Below are 20,482 nucleotides of genomic sequence, written 5' to 3'. Positions count from 1 at the left end.
TCAGTTATTCCTTGCCGCAAATACATGAGGTTTGAGAAGATTGTTTTTTCGTTACACCATCACTACTGATGAGGAAAAAATGGCAACCGCCACAGCTCCAGTGTCACTGAATATTGACCTCTCGTGGAGGTGACACTGAACTGGAAACTGGAACCATCAACTCCATTATTAAACAGGTCCACTCCAAAGGGGCAAACTCGTCATATAGCACAACCACCATAACAGCAGATGGAAAACCACAGACAGTACGAACACGTCACACTGTCCTTGACTGTCCTCTGCGCGTAGACATCTAATCTGTCAACATCAGCAGGCGGAGACAACATCCAAGGATGACACCGGTCTGTCCCAGTCGTCAACGCAGGGCTTTCATCATCTGACACATTGTTTTTTTTTAGATGCTGTTGAGTAGACTCCTGTGGTGGAAAGAAAACATCAAATGTGTAAATTAACGCAGCTGTAGTCCATATTTGTAGGTGAGAAATGGATCACATGATTACTTGTATAGGAAAGATGTTCCCCATATTGACAAACCGACATAATATTGTCCAATAACTGATTTTTGTCACTTAATAGGAAGATTTTGCTTTTTTTTTTTCATTTATTCTTTTTTAAATCAAGAACACTTGCAGTGATTGGCTGCGAGCAAAACCCTTGATTTTTTTTTCTAGATCTGTGTACAAATTTTTTTTTTATTATAGATATAATAGATTTAATACAGGTATGTTTTGTCTGTGGACATTGCGATGCTACTTGGTTCAGTTATTTCTGGGTTTTTTCCCTCTGCACACCTGTCTTATATTTGTCTCGTTTGCTCTCCCATTGTGTTTCCCCCCTTATGTCCGCGTCTGCCTTCTCCAGCTGTGTCTTGTTCTTGTGATTAGTTATCTTTGAATGAATCCCCATGTGTTTCCCATGGTGCCTTGCCAGTGTCTGGTCAGTGTATCCTGATATTTGCAACTCTTGTTTCTGCTCATCGTGTTTCAAGTCAGCCAGTTATGTTTTTACCTTCATCTGCCTGTAACCAAAGTCTGGAGAATAAATAACATTTTTCTCCTGTTCTTGTTGCTTCTACATCTGCGGTGGTCTCTGTCTGCCTCTAACTTTCCACTCAGCAGATCCTCACCTGCAATCACCTGCCCCTCATTTCCTAATCAGCCACGTGGCGTGTACATGTCCTGCATGTACCTGCTCATAAGCAGCAGTCATCTGCCCGGTTTGTCTGCTGCGCCCTTGTTCCCTCAGCGGCTCAGCCTCAGTTCTTGTAAACCTGCTTGTTTCCTGCCTTCTTGGATTAGTTTGTCTTTGGTGGTTTCCTGTCCATCTGTTTATATAGAGTCTGAGCATTTTAACATTTCCCACTCTGTCCCATAAATCCTGAGTCCAAACATCTACTAGATCTGTCACAGTGAATGTTTAGATTTAGAAATTATCTTAAAATCTTCAGATAAAATTTGAAATGCAGATTAGTCACATCTCCTTGAAGCTTCCCATCCAAGCATGTGTTGATCTGACAAAGATCCTACACAGACCACAAACGCCAAGAGAGGCCTGGAGATTTTATTAACACAGAGGAATGTGTTCATTTTCTCGAGGTGGAAAGAACAAGAACAAAGTTCGTTCTGGCCAGGACATTTCATACTTCACGAGAAACTCGAGTGCAGAACTCCTGGGAAGTCCTCATAGGGAATGACAACATTTCTGCTTTTCTGCATTAACCACGCCCCCTTAAAATTTCTGACCAATCACACAATAGTTCTTGGACACCACACAAGAACAAAGTTCTGCCCAGATGATGTGTCGAGAACAAGCAGCAAGAACTCCCAAACCAGAGCCGCGAGAAAAGAATGACGTCATTTTTTTCTCGCAGCCCTGAAAGACAGAACAAATTTCTCTGTGTTTGTGGAATATGTACAGGCCTTTAATGGTACTTTTCTGTCTGAGGGGGGGAAACAACAGTACACAACTCAGTAGGCAACTGTTTCCTTTGTTGTGGCAACAATCACATGAATTGTGACGCTCACATGACCACTGCTTTGGAAACCTTTTGGTATTTAAAGTCCTGAAACGATACATTAGTCATGATTTGATTTTTAGTATAACTGGCATATGACATAAATAATAAAAAAATCAGCGAGGAAAATCTCGAGTATGCCTCTTTTCATCGGGTGCTCCTGATAAGTTGCATAAAATCTTATTATTGAGACCTTTTGAATAAGTGACGACCCCTTTACCCCTTTAATGTGTCGCAGGCTGAATAATGTTGCAACCAAAGAGAGATGTTGACTTTTCAGATTGTTTCTGTACAGTGAATAGAAAGCAGGTCATTTATTTTTCCAAGTGTAGCGCACCAAAGGCTGCAGAACACTACAAACGAGAAATAACATGTCAGTGTCAAACCAAATGTGAATACAGTCCTCTTCCTTTATACATCACAGCTACTAAACATAACTGAGGTGCCGACTGTGCCTTTAACACACCAAACATAAAGCACCCTTGGATGCACAAACACACAAACTGAGCTTGGTGAAACACTTTGGCACTGGAGTCTACATCCATCAGACATAGCAAACAGATGAGGGCATTCTTCAGACATTTTAAGGAAATACCTAAAACTAGAATTATAATATAATGAAAAAAATAATATTACTGTAAACAATAACCTGGTGAGTTTCTTGTATCTACTTTAATGTGTAATTATCGAAAAGGTACATGAATACAGAATAATTGTTCTCATTTGGTCAGTGATCAGGTCTGTTTTAGTTTGGCCGGACAAATCCTCAGCTCTGGCTGCTTCTTGTCGTAATGAGAGAATAAAACTGTTTTCAGTTTCAAATTGCTGCCAATATGTGACTGGCAACTGAAAACAGTGGGGAGGGAGGAGGGGGGGTGAAAATTAAGTATGACGCACATCCAGTTCAGTTTTCTGAGCCCTTTTAATGCTTCTCTTGCCTACTGAGAATAACAGCAAAATTAGAGGTTAATTGTTAGCCACAGGCCCGAGGCCCTGAACATACGAATCAAGGAGGGTGAATGTTTGAGCACTAAAAAAGCAGTTTAAAACCAACCAGTGATTGAATGTCACAGCACAGGCAGAGGGGTCTCTCAGACCCGTAAATGAGTTACTGCATACTTACATCGGCAATGTGGTCGTGCACAAGTATAAAGTGGCATAAAATACAGTACAAACTTAAGTAAAGGTGACTTTCCACCGCTGAAGATTGATTAATGAGACGCCGCAACCAGCAGCCTGCTAGCTTAGCTTAGCTTAGCTTAGCTTAGCTTAGCTTAGCACAAAGACTGGGAACAGGAGGAAAGAGCTAGCCTGACTGTACTCCTACCAGCTCCTCTAAAGCTCAATAGGCAACGTATTATATTTCTGTTTTGTTAAATCTGTACAAAAACCAAACTGGAAAAACACACATTGTGGGCTTATGAGTTTTGTTTGTTTTTTGTTTCCAGGATGTGACAGAATCCCTTTTATAAAATGACGAATTGTAGTTTTTACTTCAGTGGAGCCCAAAAAAAACAATAAGAATACAATAGAAAAATATGCTCATGGAAACTTAGCTCAGCTTCACTTAACATTTCTAAATATGACCAAATCACCTCGTGACATTTACGCAGGACTCTCTGTTTTTGGAAAACACCACATTCAGTTTTCCCATAGCTGTAACATGTCTGCAGTGCCTTTATCTCTTTTCTCATTTTCCATCCCGGTCTTTCTTTCTCCTCCTCCTCCTTGTTTGGCCATCAACCCTCAGTCCATGTACTGTGGGAAACCCTGAGTCTGACCCTTACGGCTGCCCGACCACATAACCAGCACATGCAGCCACCGTTCAGTCTTCAAGTGACAACATTAATACACACGACCCTGTTTGAACCGTAGTCTGTATGCTTTAAACAGACAGACCTCACAGTGTAAACACACGCTCTGGAATTGTTCCACAAAACACTGTTCGGTAATCTCATTGAGTCACGATAACATAAACATACAGGATATTTACACGTGTGAGGTCACACTTAATTCTTTATACTGGATGTGACATTTTCTTCCTGCATTGTGACTCAGTTTTAATGCTTCATGACAAAAAGTCCTAACTTGCGAAAAGATTGTACAGTTGTTAGAAAACAGTTCCTGTTAGTGTGCATGAAATCAGATGACGGCTGCTGAGATCCGCAGGAAAGACGTAATAGATGTGCCTGTCAACGCTCGATGGACACTGACACACACACACACACACACACACACTGTGGTGTGAATGACATGTCCCTGCCTAAGTGGCACAAATTGAACCCCATCGGTTTCCAAGCCAGTGCACAGCTACTGGCAGTGACAGAGGACCCTCGTCACTGGGATGTTGCCTTCGTTTGTGCCACCGAGTTGGACTGAGGCCTCTTATCCCTCGGTGCCACTGCTGGTGTCAGTAACAGCCCTGCTGGTGCAGCCCATCACGCCTCCCGGCCACCATTATCTAACTCACTTGAGTCGAGTCACTGGGTCATAGCACCTGCAGTCACAACCCTTTGCCTAGAAAGTTACACTTGCGTCAGCACTCTAAATGGTTCAAGCTCTGAGCTATTATCATTGCCATTCCTCTCTGGGAAATCAATAGGGTAGAAAATAGCACAGTCCAGAGTTCAATGACGAAGAATACACTCTGTCCAGTGGGCCTACAGCGTCTGTATCATCTGCGTACTGAACAATAAACTGTGTTGTTCTGGACTGAAATTCCCACAGGTTTTTAGTGCCGCATAAAAACGGCTTTAAAGGCTGTGAACAAAAAACTGCAGAATGTAAACAAAATCTTTCTTGGAAAATTTCAAAGAAAAGAAGAAATGTTTTGTGAATGGAGCCTTTGATGTGTTTGTGTGTCGGCTGTAGACGAACTGGTTTTGCCCTGAGGAGTCATTAAAGGAGATAAAGAGAACAGTTTATAAACTATGTCGTTAATGGTTGAAAGAAGCTTTTTATGAAATGTTCTCTGAGGAACTATTAAGTTTCCACCTTTTTTTAATCATCAAGTTGTTCCAGTTCGAAGCTGAAAACTGAACCTTTTCTCTTATTATTTGTGCGATCACAGGAAGATGACTCAAGTCACACGTTCACATCCATCCACACACAAACAGCACCATTAAACCCCTCACAATACAATATCTATCTAATGTAGAGACACACAATTCAAACATTTACAACACAACAAATGTCAAATGTTTTACTTAGAAAAGTCTTAAGTTAAGTGGCTTGAATTCCCCTTTTTGAAGTTTCTAGTGTGACGTCTCTTTTCATGGATCAAAACCTGACCTGATCGATCGATCTGACTGGTTCCATTCACATTGTTTGGATTTTTCTGACAAATTTGGTGTCTGGATTTTACTAAGAAACTGAATATAGTTGTGCGGCTAAGCTAGTGTCGGCTGGTCAGCCCACCATTTATGTCCAGATTGAAATATGCCAAGAAATTTTAGGTGGCTTGCCATAAATGGTTCATGGTTCCCAGAGGATGAACTCCTGTCTTTGTTGATCCCGACTCTTCCTGTTGCACCACCATATTTTAAGTTGCTTTGGAAAACTAATGACACCCCATCATCTTGCATCTAGCATGCTAATGTTAGCATTTAGCTCAAAGCTAATTGGAACTTTTGGATGTGTTTGGATCACCCATTAAGAGCATGAAGTTCATGATCTGCTTCCTGTTAGCTCCTTGTGCACATGAATGGCACGGGATAATTTACTGATCTGATTCCTCTGCACTTTTCTAATTTTATTGGATCAAATGGATCAGATTTGTATCATACAAAGAGTCGTTCAGGCAGTTTGGTGACACTCAGAAACATGTAGTCATCATTTCACAGTTGTATCTGTGTGATCACTGTGTACGTGACAGTATGTGCATGTGATTTTTGGACAGCGCTGTTCCTGGCAGCTTGGTACAATGTTGAGTTCTTTATTTTAATTTGTGCTTTAAAGCAGATTTTTGCAATTACACAAATTCAAAATGATCTACTTTTTGTATTATTTAAATTTCTGCAGCGAAGTTTGTAGTTTATTCAGTCATTGCAGTCTGTCTTTGCTTTCATACATATATTATAAGAGTGTAAGTAGAGGAGATCCTGCAGCATCCTCTTCTATTTGACCCACTTACCAACTTTTCTGGTCTTTCTCTTCTTGTGGGGCTCCTGTGTGACCACAGTGAACACATACGCAGCTGTGTGCTCCATGAAGACTTAAATATTTAAGTGATCTTAGTGGAGAGTGAAAGCGAAACAACTCTTCTGTTATTATCTTGACCTTTTCACCATGTTCCCACCCCACACCCTCTATTACCTCTTTCCAAAGGTGCATCACATCAAGAAAGAGCTTTTTGTGCGTTTGCACTCAACTGCTTTCCTTTTGAACGGAGTGAGTAATTTTTCTCTGCGTAACTACATCTGGTGCTGGTCAGATCCCAGATCGACTCTGATTGTCGCTCAGATGACTTTTCCCTAAAGAACATACAGTCTCTGAGAAGGAGTCCAGGGGGTCCTGGGTTGATTCGTGATAGGAAATGCCTCTTTAGCCGACAGGAACACAGCACAATGGAGAACATTGTGAGGAATCACAGGGTTTTATAGGGCTGAGATGTGGGGGCAGGAGGCAGCGGAGAGGAGGAACGCGTCCTGGTTTTAATTTTCTCATTTTGCGTCATTTCTCCTTCAAAACGTATAAATCACAAGCATGTCGTATCATGAAACGAAGAGAGTCCGGCCCCTGTCAGCTCTCATCTCCTCTCTGCTTCATGTCCTCTGCGGCTTTTATCACAGTGTTCCCCGGTAGTTACACAACAATATAGATAAAAGAAAAGTAATTTTTGTCAGCAGCAGACACAGATGGATGGAGTGAATACAGATTGACAGACACGCGTGCAAAGAGAGTATGTGATTAAATTATTGAATTAGAGACAGAAAAAAGTCAGACGGACGGAGGGCAAAGCAGCTGTTTGCTCTGATTTCTCTTTTGCGTCATTCTCAGGCCCCTCAGGGGGAGCACAGCAGTTTGAAACTAACCTTTGCACTTTATTGGGAGGGGCGGAGGGGGGCACAGTCTACACTTGTGTTGGTTGCCAAAATGTGTTTATTGTTTCCCACATTTTCTTAGAGTGTCCCTCTGGAGAGGCCGAATGCTGAATACTCATGTCTTTATTTTTGCTCTGATCTCTGTCTTCACTCCAGATGTCAGCCAAGTGTTAAACTGCTCTAATGGAAAACACACGCTGGGTTGTCTCGGCCTGTTGAGGAGCTTTCAGTAAGACCTTCGGTGTTAAAATTAAGTCAAACTGAAATTCTAATTCTCTTTTGTGTAAATAGAAGTCATAATAATACTGCAGCTGGACTGATGTTGCAAGGAGATGTCTGTGCTGCTCTACTGACTGGAGCACACATTCATACAAGATTAGTATGTATTAATGATTTAAGCTCAGTGGCCCACAAAGCCAAAAAAGCCAATGAAACATACTGTGCATGCTCAGTGGGCCCCATAGAGTTAGCATAGCTGGCTAACATCCAGTTTAGCCCTCCGCTAACTTGACTGGGGATGAAAAGATTTAATTGTGCAGCTCTTCTAGACTTTCCAAATGTTATTGGACTGAATGGATCAGTAAAACGAGTCATTTCGCTGGGGTTGTGACGCTCAACAAGATTCATCCACCATTTTGCATTAAAAAATAGCTAGTGTAATCTCGTGTAACCTCATCACACAAGACGCATCACTTGGTAACTGGTACAGTAACATTTAAAGGTTCAGTGATAAATCCCAGTCATCCCGTTCAGTTACTTTGACAGTTTGGAGGTCAGCTTGTTTGCTCTTTCTTGATGGAGGGTTCCAACCTGCTGATCAATAAATTGCTCCAAAACGAAGGCTGGCTGCTCGTTAAACCAGTGTTTCTATTAAATTTATACATGTATTAACATGAACATGCACGTGATTATAGGAGCCTGCTAAGTAATTACTAACATACTTTTTCTACGACTAGTAAGTAATTCATTATTCAAATCATGACACAGAGTAACATATTGAGTCCTCACATCACAGATGTGACTGATGTCACTGTTGAAATTGATATGATATTAAAGGCAGATATTAAATGGCATATTTGCCATATGAAATCCTCATAATAGCCCAACAGCAATCAAATGGTATGACATAGAAAAAAAAATTGGTATCTGTGGTAAACCTGTCGAATCCTTTCATGCGGGCTGAATTAACGTGCCTGTGTGGACTCTGCAGGAACACTCACTGCACTTTCACAGCACTGGCAAGAGTTGCTCCTAACAAGCTAGGAAGCAGGTTAAAGGCACTGCCTTTGACAACTACTGTCAGTGTGCGGCCACAAATTCTGCACCATTCAACTTACAGCACCAACACCGTCGATCTGTTAAAATTCAAGCCCCCTGGAGAACACTAATGTAGGGAGCGCCTGCACGTCAGGAGAGGAAAACCTCTCCTGACCTGCTCTTCTCTGGACGCAGCCAGTATTAACATTGTGAGCCAAAAGGAGGAAGCAGCCACGCACACACAAACCTGTACTGTCATGTTCTTTGAGGTCAAGCACACAGCCACCAGCTGCCAGACAGACAGGGATCTGGAAATTTACGGCACTTTTCGTGTGCTAATAATCCAACAGTGTGAGGAGTGTACTGAGAGCCTAAAGAAAAAAGATTACTGGGGCAAAGAAACAACAAGTGCACAATAAGATCGCACACAGACCCACACATACACAAACACGCAAACACACTCGTGCCTCTGAGAAGAGTTTGATGCTGATGTGCAGTGAAAGGCAGAGGTGGTGCATTAGATGGCGTGTAGAGCTGCTGTGAGTCAGGCTGTGCTGCCGTGTCAGCTCGTCCAGACAGACACTGCTCTCCAGGCTGTGTGTAGGTGTCTCTCAGGGGACAGTCGGGCTTTTCTGTTACGAAACCCGCAGCTCAGGCCAGTAGGCGCTGCAGCTTTTCAATACTTCATGACATGCAAGCCTAGTAACACAGCGGAGCACTTCATCTGAGGGTCACAGCGCTTCAGAATAAAATGTTTTTAAATCAGAGCATCCATTAACAGATTATCTGTGGCCCTCGCTGCTTTAGAAGGACTCATTACAGGATACATCAACAATAAGCATTTTAGTCTGTGTTAGTTAATTAGTTTGGATTCATAGATTATTTTGTTCAGTCATTAGGTCTTTGCACAGACACCGTTTAATGCAACCTGCTGATGTTTGCCCCCTGAAACATCAATGATTTGTGCATAATTTATTGGATTTCTAATTGTAACGATCAGTGAGTCAGCAATGGCTGAGCTAAGTCCTCTTCAGTGCCAACCTCCTGGCTTTCCATTAAAATTAGACGGGCAGACAAAGCTGTAACCATCAAATTTCTGCAAAGTCCAATATATCCCCGAGTCATGATAAGTATTTGGCAACACACATTAATTAACATCAATGTGACGTAAATGTGTCACATTGGGCCGAAAGGCTCATTTTCATCTGCAGTCCTTTGGTCAAACTGTTGAGTGGAGAGCTTGTCCTAATAGATCTGCAGCATCCTAATTCATTTAGTTTAGCTATATTATTAGCAAATTACTGTTCAAATATCAGCAAGTTCTTACTAATATTCAAAACACAATACAGTAAATAGATCTTTTTATAATCCCTCAGAGAAGTGTCTAACTAGTCTAAGGATTGATTTTTTCTTTGTAATATTTCTAAAAATATGTTCCTGGCATTTGTTCTCCAGCTAAATGGGTACCACAGGACCTTTTTACAGGGAGAATAAACTCATAAAGTTTAGAAGAAAACGATAGCTTTTGAAGATAACGACTCTTTATTGCTTGTGCTGTTGTCTGCAGTGGACTTTATGTCATAACATTTGCTGGACGCTGACATTAAAATATCAGCAGCCTTGGTATTGGCTCCAGTGGCTCTTAATTCTTATCACAGACCTAATTTTGTACCATCTTACGTACTCCAGTGACCTCACATACCACAGGCTTATGTAACTATAACGCTCTCTGTTTTCACAGGCGTGGAACACGAGCTCCGACACAGGAGCTCATACGCACCATATAGTGTTTGTGAGTGAGATCACTCCGAAGCATGTGTTGCTTCTCACACAGCTGCTATCAAACACAGCGTTTCGATCAGTTTAGAGCAGCTAGGTGGAAAATTATGTGGTGTGTGTGTTTGATTTAATGCAGCAAATTTTCAAATACCAGCGAGAGACAAACAGACGACCCCATGAAAAGTGCGTACGTGCTCAAGTGTACGTTTTAGTGATCGAGTGAAGGTGTTTGTTTATGTGTTTGTGCCAGATGATGGGAGGGATGCATATTGTTGTTCTGATTCAGGAGCTTTTCCATTCTGGGAGCTCCCGTCCTCCCGTCTGTTTTTTACATCTCTTACGTCAGTGCCTCCACACTGTCAGTGACTGAAAGGGTTTTCCCGCTCAATGCCCCCTGAGAGCGGCTGCCAGCCCTGCTTTATTATTGTAGGCCCTGCACTTTTACAGGCCGATGGGTTTCCGTCCAAACTGGAGAGAAAACTTCAGTGGAAATACTGAATAAACTTCCTGGCTAATCCCCCAACTTCCTTGTCTGCTTTGTTAGTTCCCCTGTATTTTCCAAACAGGTGTTTGTCCAGCGACATAGTAAACCAATTTGCAATTTTTTCCGTCTGTGAAATGAACACAAGATCATGACGTCAACAGGATGTGCGCTCACTTCCTTTGAACAGAGTGCTTGTTCCTGCTGTTTGACTTAAGGTCATGCAAAAACTTTGTGCAACAGAAAAGGGAAATGACTGATATAACCGAGCGGCTTGGGAGTGCAGGCCGAGTCTCGTAAATTAACAGATACACGGCCAAGCAGAGGATTTACAGAGTGACGGACGAAGAGCCTGAAAGGGAGTAAGTATGTGACTCAGAACATTATAGATAACAGCAGTGGAAACAACGGAGCAAAAGAAAGGAAAAAAAGAGCAAGAAGCACAAATCACTTAGACGAGACACTTAATTACCTTGACAAAGTCAACAGAGCCTCATGACTGCTGGGCTGGAACAAAATATTGCTTCTTGTCTCAAACAATCTGCTCCACTGATGCCAGCCCTTGCCCTCATACTCAACCCATTTCCCTGCCGGGTTGTGCCAACACACATGACCCATTTAGACAAGCGCGCGCACACACACACACACACACACACACACACACACACACACACACACATGCACACAATCTCTTGGCAATCTTGTATAACCAACAGTTCTGAGGATTGAAAACAGACTTGTAAACATCTTGCAGACTGTCGGCTGTATTGTGGTGCTGGAGTGGCTGACTGACGTCAATGCAGGCTGATGACTTCATGTGTCCACTGCAGGATGGAGAAGTGACAGACAGACAGAAAGGTGACACAGATAAACAAACAAGCAGCAGTTTATGTGCCTGTGTGTGTGTGTATCCTGGAAAGGGCAAATGCTCATTGTTGTGTTATTAATGCTGTTAAGAGTGCTAAAACACACCATTACATCACAACTCAGCTGCGGCACTCTTACCTCACACACGGACACACAAACCACCGTGTGAGGGATGAGGCTGCCTGTATGTGCATTCAGTGTGTCTGTACCAATGACACCTGATAGAAACTGTTCATGTTTTGCCTCCTTAGCAGCTCTATTAACCTTTTCAAAAACTTTACCTGGCCGGACATCGTTCTAACCCACATAAATTTATTTTAAATCCTTCTGGAGATCCCCAATTTTCTAAAAAAAACCCTCTAATAAGTCGGGTAGAAATGTCTATCGTATAAGACATTAATATTTTAATTTGATGTAATGGTGCAGCCGTCGACACCTCTCTCAATATCACAAATATCAACCTCATGGTGGCACCAGAGGAAAAGTCAGAAAAGCCATTAGGCCACATTGTTTGGGATCCATGAACGTTTGTAAAAAATTTCAGGTCCAGTAGTTGAGGTGGACCAACCAACCGACAGACGAACTACAACCACTCTGGTGGCGTGGTTTAAAAACAAATAATTTTTAAGAAATATTAAGGGAAGGTTTGAGAGGTTTAAGGCTTCTCAGTTATAAGTTAGAGGCATCAGTGATATCAGAGAATTTCCTCTTAGAAAGTCCCAGTTACTAAACTCATTCCTCTTTGTGGTTCAGGAAGGAGCCAGGTGACAGGCGTTTGTGATACCCATGATACCCACCTGCAACATGTGGTCACGTAGCAACAAAGTAGTAGCACTATCTCTGGTGTCACAAGCCAACTGTAACAGGAGCTGGAGGCCCAGGAGTCAGGCTCACTGACGCACTCCCTCGTCTAACTTCAAGTCCTCCAAGTTTCCACAGAGACACAACTTCTGACACTCCTGTGTCATGATCCGACCACGTGGTGCAACGAGGAACTCTGACTCTCCCTCTGATTATTGTTCCTCTTTTGCTTCATCAGTTCTTTTATGCATTTGTACAAAGTCCCTGCAGACAAAGATGTGATAAACTGAGAGATTAGATAGGAAGAAGACAGAGTGGGGCTGCTCTGCTGCCAATCTAGCTCCATTACAACACTTGTAAGGAGGACATAGAGAGTTGAAGAGTAACGCCAGCAATACTCTGTATTTATGTCCAAAAAACCCCATAAAAAGACAAAAACTAACAGTGTTAGTTGGTCTGTCAATACTTTCCAGCTTCCCAAGTCCAGAGTCTTCCCAGTGGAGATATAAATCATTTTTAAAAAAGGGGGAGGTTCCACAAACACATGCTTCATGTTTAAAGTAGATTAAATGACTTCAAGAAATTGTTGGAGAATATTTTCAGACACAAATTTTGTGTGCTAGTGAGTATTCACAGCAGCAGGACAATGCTCTTCTTCAAAGTAATTTATTTTGCCGTAACAAATCAGTAGCAAGGTTTATATCCATCCCATCATTTTCTGTCAGCACAGAAGCTGTGGTAGCAATTGCTCAGTGGAACTTGGGGTGAGTGAGCATAAAAAGTTGCACAAGTTTAAAAATTCATGTCATGTATGCATATTCATATACCTGCAGCTGGTTGTTGGAACAAGCACAAAATAGAGGCCAAGAGATTTCAGCCTCAGCAGCGGCTCTCTCAGATTGTATGTATGAATATTGGTGCTCTGAGCCAACAGTTACCGGTTTTCTCATTGATCAAGGAATATGTCAGATTTAGGAGTTGAATAGACTTTCAACTTCTACAGCTACGTTAGAAGCTGAAGTAGCTGGCTAACTATATGGGAAGGTGACATCCCCGGACGTAATCTCACCTACAGGAAACAGAAACATCCATCAACAGGCACGGCACCTCACCAATCTGAATCACTGAATGTTGGTTGGTGATCCAGAGGTCTGGAAACAGGCTACAATGCTGTGGTTGGCATTTTTTTGGCGATGCTTGTGTCATGGCTCCACGGATGGAAATGTTGGCCAGACGTCTATCATTTTGGTCCAGATGGAAATATCTCAACCGCTATTGGATGGATTGCCACAAAAATTTGTACAGACATTCATAGTTCTCAGATGATGATGACGAGATGACTCTTACATTTGTTCTAGCATCTTCATCAAAATTTTCAGTTGTCCAATATTTTGGTTTATGACTAATATCTGCAAAACTAATAGCATTCCCCGCAGCCTCAGCCCTACTTTAAGTTCACTGACTAACATTTTTTGATCTGAAATTTATCAATTGAATTTGAGCAGTTTGAGTTTTTGGTGAAATACTGATAACATTCCCATCAGCCTTAGCTCTAGTTTGTGTTTAGTGCTTGTTAGCAGATGTTAGCATGCTAAACTAAGATGGAGAAAATGGTAAACATTATAACTGATTAACAAGAGAATGTGACATTGTTATTGTGAGCTTGTTAACATGCAACACCACAGGCACTGACAAATGTCTTGTTTGTCTGTTCTGGACTGCTGTCAAAACATGGTGTTGCAATATTGCATTCTCTGTAAAAATCTCCCCATGCAGATATGCTCATTCTAAGGTGACAAAAACACAACCACTCCTAATTTCAGGTTATTATACAATACTGAAAACATAGTTTGGTATATTATATTCCACATTTGCTAATAGGCCCCCCTAAGTTCTACTCAGTGAACTTTTCAGAGCAGCGGACCTTGAAATGATCACTGCCCATGACATCTTTTGACCATCCAGCCAGACCAGCAGGACCAAATGGTGCAACAGGTGGTGCGACCATCCCAGAAGGAGAGGGAAGCGAGCCGGGATAGAAGCTAAGCTAAGCTAAGCCAACTTGGACAAATGGCCGGTCCTGGCTAATGTCCGGTCACAGGAAAATTAAAAGGATGAAATGGGACCCAGGTTGGCCCAGCAACGGGAAATCAGAAACTGTTTGTGCCCACATCTTTAGAGATACACGGCTCCATCACAACGTCCTGGATTAAGGTATTGCACTCGTAAGGTGGACTGTGTTCAAAGCCGACAGAACACAAGAGCCAAACACTGTGTTTACATCAATGACGCTCAGTGCAAAGATAATGGACAGTGTTCCCTAGATGTTGACCTTTTAATGAGAAGGCGAAGATCATATCATCATCTCTACCTTGTTGCTGCTGTTTATGTTTCAAGAAATCTTATTATATTCTAAATGCAATTATTCCTTGTGTTTGTGTAGCATGAAGGGCTACAACTTTAATTTTGTTGTGCAAACCTATATATAAACCTCAATACCTTGATATTAGCATTGTACTGTACCAAAGTGCAGCCTCGCAGAGTTGGCTCTAGACTCTTAGTGTCATTGGACAACAATGGCACAGTTATTTGGCTTTGGCTGCACAGACAATGCTTTTATTTGTCAATAACCCGATTCGCTCATCCAGAAAAACACAAGATATCACTCGACACATCCGTCAGAGAAAGAGAGCACACAACACAACATTACTTTCCCAAGAACTTGAAAAAGATGACAGGGATAACTAAGAGTTGAGCAATGGAGAGTTTTGGTTTGCATGTGTGTTTGTGACAGAGAGGCTGAGAGTCTAATTCAGCCCACAGCGGCTTAGCGGACTCAGTATGAGCGAGTAATGGAATGTAATGCCTGTAATGGAATGCTCACACAGACGCCAGAGCCTGCTGTACAATATTAACAGAGCCCCAAGTGCGTCATAGCTCTCACAGCTGACAGCGTTTGTGTTCGACTGACTGTGTATCTGTGTTATGCGCTTCCCTTTAATCTCTGTCTACTGTAGTGCCACACCAGCCTTGTGCTGATGTATGAGCTTTCAAATTAAAGTCCTGGGTGGTGTCGCCACAGTGACAGAACAATGGCAGCGCGAGTGTGAGTGCTATGTGAAGAGATTAGAGCTATGAATGCAGCGTGAGGTAGTGAACTGTGCTTCTGCTCCTCAGGCCTAATTTAGCAGGTAAGAGCTTCTAGTTAATTTTTAACTATATGACAATTTATTACTCGTTCTTATTTCTTCACACTTATTCAGGTTATCACCACCAGGGCCACAGGCACACACTGAGAATGTTTGATGGGGTTGGGGATAGTAACATGAAAAGGAGGTTACATCTTCATGTCAATATTTGATTGTGTTTTCACCAAAAAAAAAGAAAAGAAAAAGGGAAACAATTGATTAAAATGGAAATTTTTAGGTATTCCCCACTAAAATTACATACCTGACATCTGACAATGATATAGGGAGATAATTTTACTGGCAATACAACTGAGCAGTGAAACAAGTAAAAAAAAAAATTATATTTTCTTTTTCTTAAATATGCAGAAAATTGAATGGAGTTTGGTTGGTGGCTAGACAAAAATGGCCATCTGTATAAGACTTGATTTAGCTTACAGCTCATAGTTTTTCTGCTGTTTCCAGTAGTGTTTATTAATGCTTTGTTCCAACTCCAACACCATGATGCTGCCCAGCTACAGTCGTTAACGGTGTGTGCTGATCTAAAGGTCAGGCTGAACCTGCTCCACAGAAACCAAAACTACTTGTGTGTTCATCTGTCCCTCATCAAGAAAGGAACTACAAAATTACCAGAAAGTTGCTCAAACACCTGACGGCTAAGTCACCCTGCGAAAAACTTTGCCAAGTTCCCTGATACTCTGAGTTTACAGAGCGAGTTGTGACATTTTGTTTCAGCTCATGACAACTGACAAATAGTGTCACACTTCCATTTCTCTGTAATGCCACATGATTAACAACATGTTCAGGCTGTTAACTAAAACAAACAGAGGGGATAATTCCTCGCCTTTATTATTCACTTTTTTCATGTCAACAGCATTCGATACTCAGTTCTTACACTATTTTTCTTTCCTTAATCTTTTGATTTAAATAAGAAAATCTCAGTTCATGTGAGACACCAGTGAATGAGCTCAGGCGCCTGCCAAATATGATTGAGTCACATGATACTTTGGATCCATTAAATGTGACTTTAAACCTGCCACAACTGATTTTGTCTGCAATTTGTGGACAGCGGAAACAAGTTGTGAACAACACTGACATGTCACCTTTTAAGACGATGTGGCAAACAGTTGCTTATTTAAACATCCAGCAGTTACGGAGCAACATTATCGTTCATTTGGAATCATGTTTCAGGCCACCTGAAGAATGTTAGACTAATATACTCTGTTTTTGGTCTCCACCAACTCTTGAAGGAAAATTTGGCTCTTTAGCTGCTACATGATCCACTGTGTTCACCAGCTAAATGCTAATGGTGTCTGTCTGTTGTTTGGTGCACAGCAGGTAGTGTACAGTGGGTTTTTACAGCTACAATCTAGCACTAATACGACTTTTACGATACTTTTTCGTTGTAGGTTTTTTTTTCTAGGTGACTCTTGAGCAGCAGTAACTCAGTTGTGGTAATGTCGTCCTGTAGCCGCTGCTGCTCCCAGACGGATCAGTGAGCCGACTGATGTAACAGCAAACTCCGCCAGGCAGAGTCCTGTCGTGCACTTCCGAAAGTTGTTTATTTACTTTGCTCTGAACCCCCACGAGCTCCACAAATCCTCTGGTATTCATGCTCGTCCTGCCAGAGAGCTTGATTATTGGCAGTGACGCATGTGCACAGTTTCTCACTCACGTACACACAATTAGGAGGGTGCTAATCTCACAGAGAGGAGAGGGATCCAACGGCCGCCTTCTGAGAATATTCCTGAGAGTTTTATTATGCTTTGAGTCACATTCAGGACAGTGGGCTTTTTGTGTGCAGCCACTGTGTCACTTTATAGTTTCAGATGCAACAGTCCTCGTGGCTGATACAGTATAATTGACCTTATGAGTCTCAACTTCCTTGTCGTCATCAGGCTTTAAGTTTCTCTCTCATCTGTTGCAATTACACTTTTATCTCCAGCATCTGCTTTTGTTTTTCTTCTTTTTTTTTTAAATCTTCTCTTCGTTCTGCTTTTGTTCACACAAAGAGATTCTGGCAAACCTCTCTGCTCAATGCACTTTCCCTTTTGATATCTGAGTTACTTATTCAAAACACTGAATGTTTTATGGCGAGCTGTCTCTGTGTGGAACCGTGGATTCTTTTCACTTCCCAAAATGCCTTGCACGTTCCACTTTACTCTGAGCTCTGGATGGGAACTTTCCTCTTGCACTGCGGTGAAAGTACAAATACAAGTACAGGTACTTTACCTCAAATACAAGGCTGGAAATACTAAAATGTGTTCTTACCAGAAAAAAATCCCATGAAATGTCCACAACCAACAACATTTTGCATGTGTATCCAGATCCTGATAACACATGAGTCTTAGAGCTCCATTGTTGTCCAAAAACGATTAAAAACTATTTCACATACACCTTCCTGCTGCTGTAAATCAGTGTATTCATTCACAGGTGAAAAAAAGTCCCCAACAGATGCAATATTTACTATTTATATTTGAGAACTGTTTATTAAAAATGACAGTGCCCAGCTGTTTTAGGACATTATACATTCACTTTTGGATAAATCTGAGTAACATTTCCAAATATATATGTCTTCAGTGGAAATGAACGTGCTTGGGGCTGAGTGCCAAGAATAGGGTCAGGAAGTTGTAAAATGCTGAGAGACGGACAAACGTGGCTTATTTTCATGGTATTTGTTGACTGTGAGAAAAACAGAACAGAATAATTGTTTATACAACTAATTTGGCTACAAGGAAAACACAGAATGACACCAGGTACTTGTGCTTAGTATAAAATGTTTACTACATTTATCTGACAGCTGTAGTTACTTTGTAGATTAAGGTTTTCCACACAAAACATCCAATCAAACAGTGAATTAAAATAAGAGGTATTGTTACAGATTAAACATCCCAACTGATTAGTACTTTACTTTAACCTCCTATTTAGCATTTAGTAGCACTATATTAAAACTTAAATAGTTTGTGGCACACCATAATCTAGATATTAGTAGATATTAACATATTTGTGAGCATGTGGGCATCCATGAGTGGAGGCTGGTGTATACACAGATAATGAATATAGTAATATAGTGGCACAGTACAGTTGTAATAATGTAAAATTACTTAATTGGAGAAGTTAGACACCAATGTTGATAAGCACTTAAAATGTCCTTATGTCTGCACACAACTGCATTATGATGTGTTATAAACCATTTATTAATTGTTAATAGTGGTTATAAATGCTAAATGGAGTTCAAAGTATATTGTTACCCACACTCGCATATAAAATGGTTACAATTAGCTAACACTAAAATGCTACATTCATTCATCATTGAAAACAATCCAATTATTTGATATCTTACAGTATAGTAACACTCATATTAGCTGTTTTTCTACGATAGTATTTTTATTTTTGGTGCTTTAAGTAAATTTTCCTGATAATACTTTTGTTGTATTGCTGCTCCTGTTAAAGTAAACAATCTTAATACTTCTTCCTTCACCGCTCATACCATCTCTGAGCCTTAATTTCCTCCTCTCTGCTCCTCCTGTTCTGTTCATGCACGCTGTACCATACTGGGAAATCAGGGACAACCTGTACTGCCCACACGGAGTCCTGTGTGTCTCTGCACTGGGTGACCCGCACACAACTATCCAGACTGTCAAGCTCAGTTTACACGGACAGATACACAACAAACCTCGCAGAGTTATAAACAGATTTGCTTCTATATTTGTCGCTGAGATGGATACTGAGTCCACCACGGGCTGATACTGACTTGTCCAAGGGCGATTAAGTAAGGCTGGAGCCCAAGAGGAAGTACAGTGGGAAGGATTGTCTCTACTATGTGATTAGACACAGCAGTATACCAGCCCCCTCCAAGTATGATGATGTCTCTGCAGGTGTCAGTGTATAAATGCTCCCCAAGCCACTTATATGTAAAGTTTGCTTCATTGCATGTCACAACATGTCACAGGTAATTACTGACTCAAGGAAGCAAAAGAGGAAAAACAAGAAAAACTAAGAAGAAGAAAGAGGAAAATTATTTTCTCAATTAAGGTTTTTGCAAGTAAGAAGACAGTGTGTGGGAGTTTTCTTCTTTTTTCCTCTCTTGCGTTTGAACATTTTCTCCTACGCACCTGTCCACAAAAAACTCAAGGTGTGCATAAACCTTTTTAGTCAAGTTTTGGCTCAATGAAGCAAACAGAGAGTCATGGTGAAGAAATGTACATGCAAGGAATAAAAATGAAATGGAAAATGATACGCAGGAACATGGAGATAGACTTAGATCACTTTACTGCACCGTTCTCAGGTCTGTTGAACAGTTTGTAAAACAATCACTCACAGAGCTGATAGTGTTAACCAGAGCAAATTAAAGATCACGCCATGTGTGTTTTCATAGAGTAAGAGTGGGGACAAAACAATTTTCTGAAGTTTTAGTTGGTAGTAGAATTAAAAAGCGGACAGCCGAGCTGGTTTCAATTCTCAGCTCACCTTGAAAAAGCTCTGCTGTAAATACTACAGCCTGACTGATGAGGCTGATATCAATATCCACGTTTGAATTTAAAAGGACCACCCTCTCTCTCATCTGTCTGTAAATATGTGTGAAAACGCTCCGTTAAGATTTGGCTCCCTTTATGATGTCATAAGGGGATCTGTTGGGATCTGAATGCACCTCGCTGTTCCTCACCAACTCCAGCTCCTGGTAACACGAAGATGTCGACGTTGAGAGTGGAGCAGCAGATTGTTTCTGTTTATTCTAAAACGAAGCGTTCAGACAGAGGCTGAAAACAGCTGCAGCAGCAGCCGTGTGTCTCTATGAGAAGAATAATTTTTCGAACATTAAACCATGTAAACCTGTTCTTGTAGGACCTCCAAACACAAATGTGAAGCAGAATATGGGAACTTTAATCTGTATGTAAAGTAAATTAAGTTTCCCTGCATTTAAACTGTACAGGAGTCTATAAATCAGATGGTCACTCCGTCTTGTTGAGAGCATGTTACAGAGAGCTTGCTGGTTGTAATGGAAGGTCATGTCTGCAGCAGGCGTTTGTAGCGGCTGGATGTCAAATGCACAGTG

Source organism: Pempheris klunzingeri, chromosome 10, assembly GCF_042242105.1.
Source record: "Pempheris klunzingeri isolate RE-2024b chromosome 10, fPemKlu1.hap1, whole genome shotgun sequence".
Taxonomy (NCBI): Eukaryota; Metazoa; Chordata; class Actinopteri; order Acropomatiformes; family Pempheridae; genus Pempheris; species Pempheris klunzingeri.
This window is presented reverse-complemented; position numbering follows the sequence as displayed.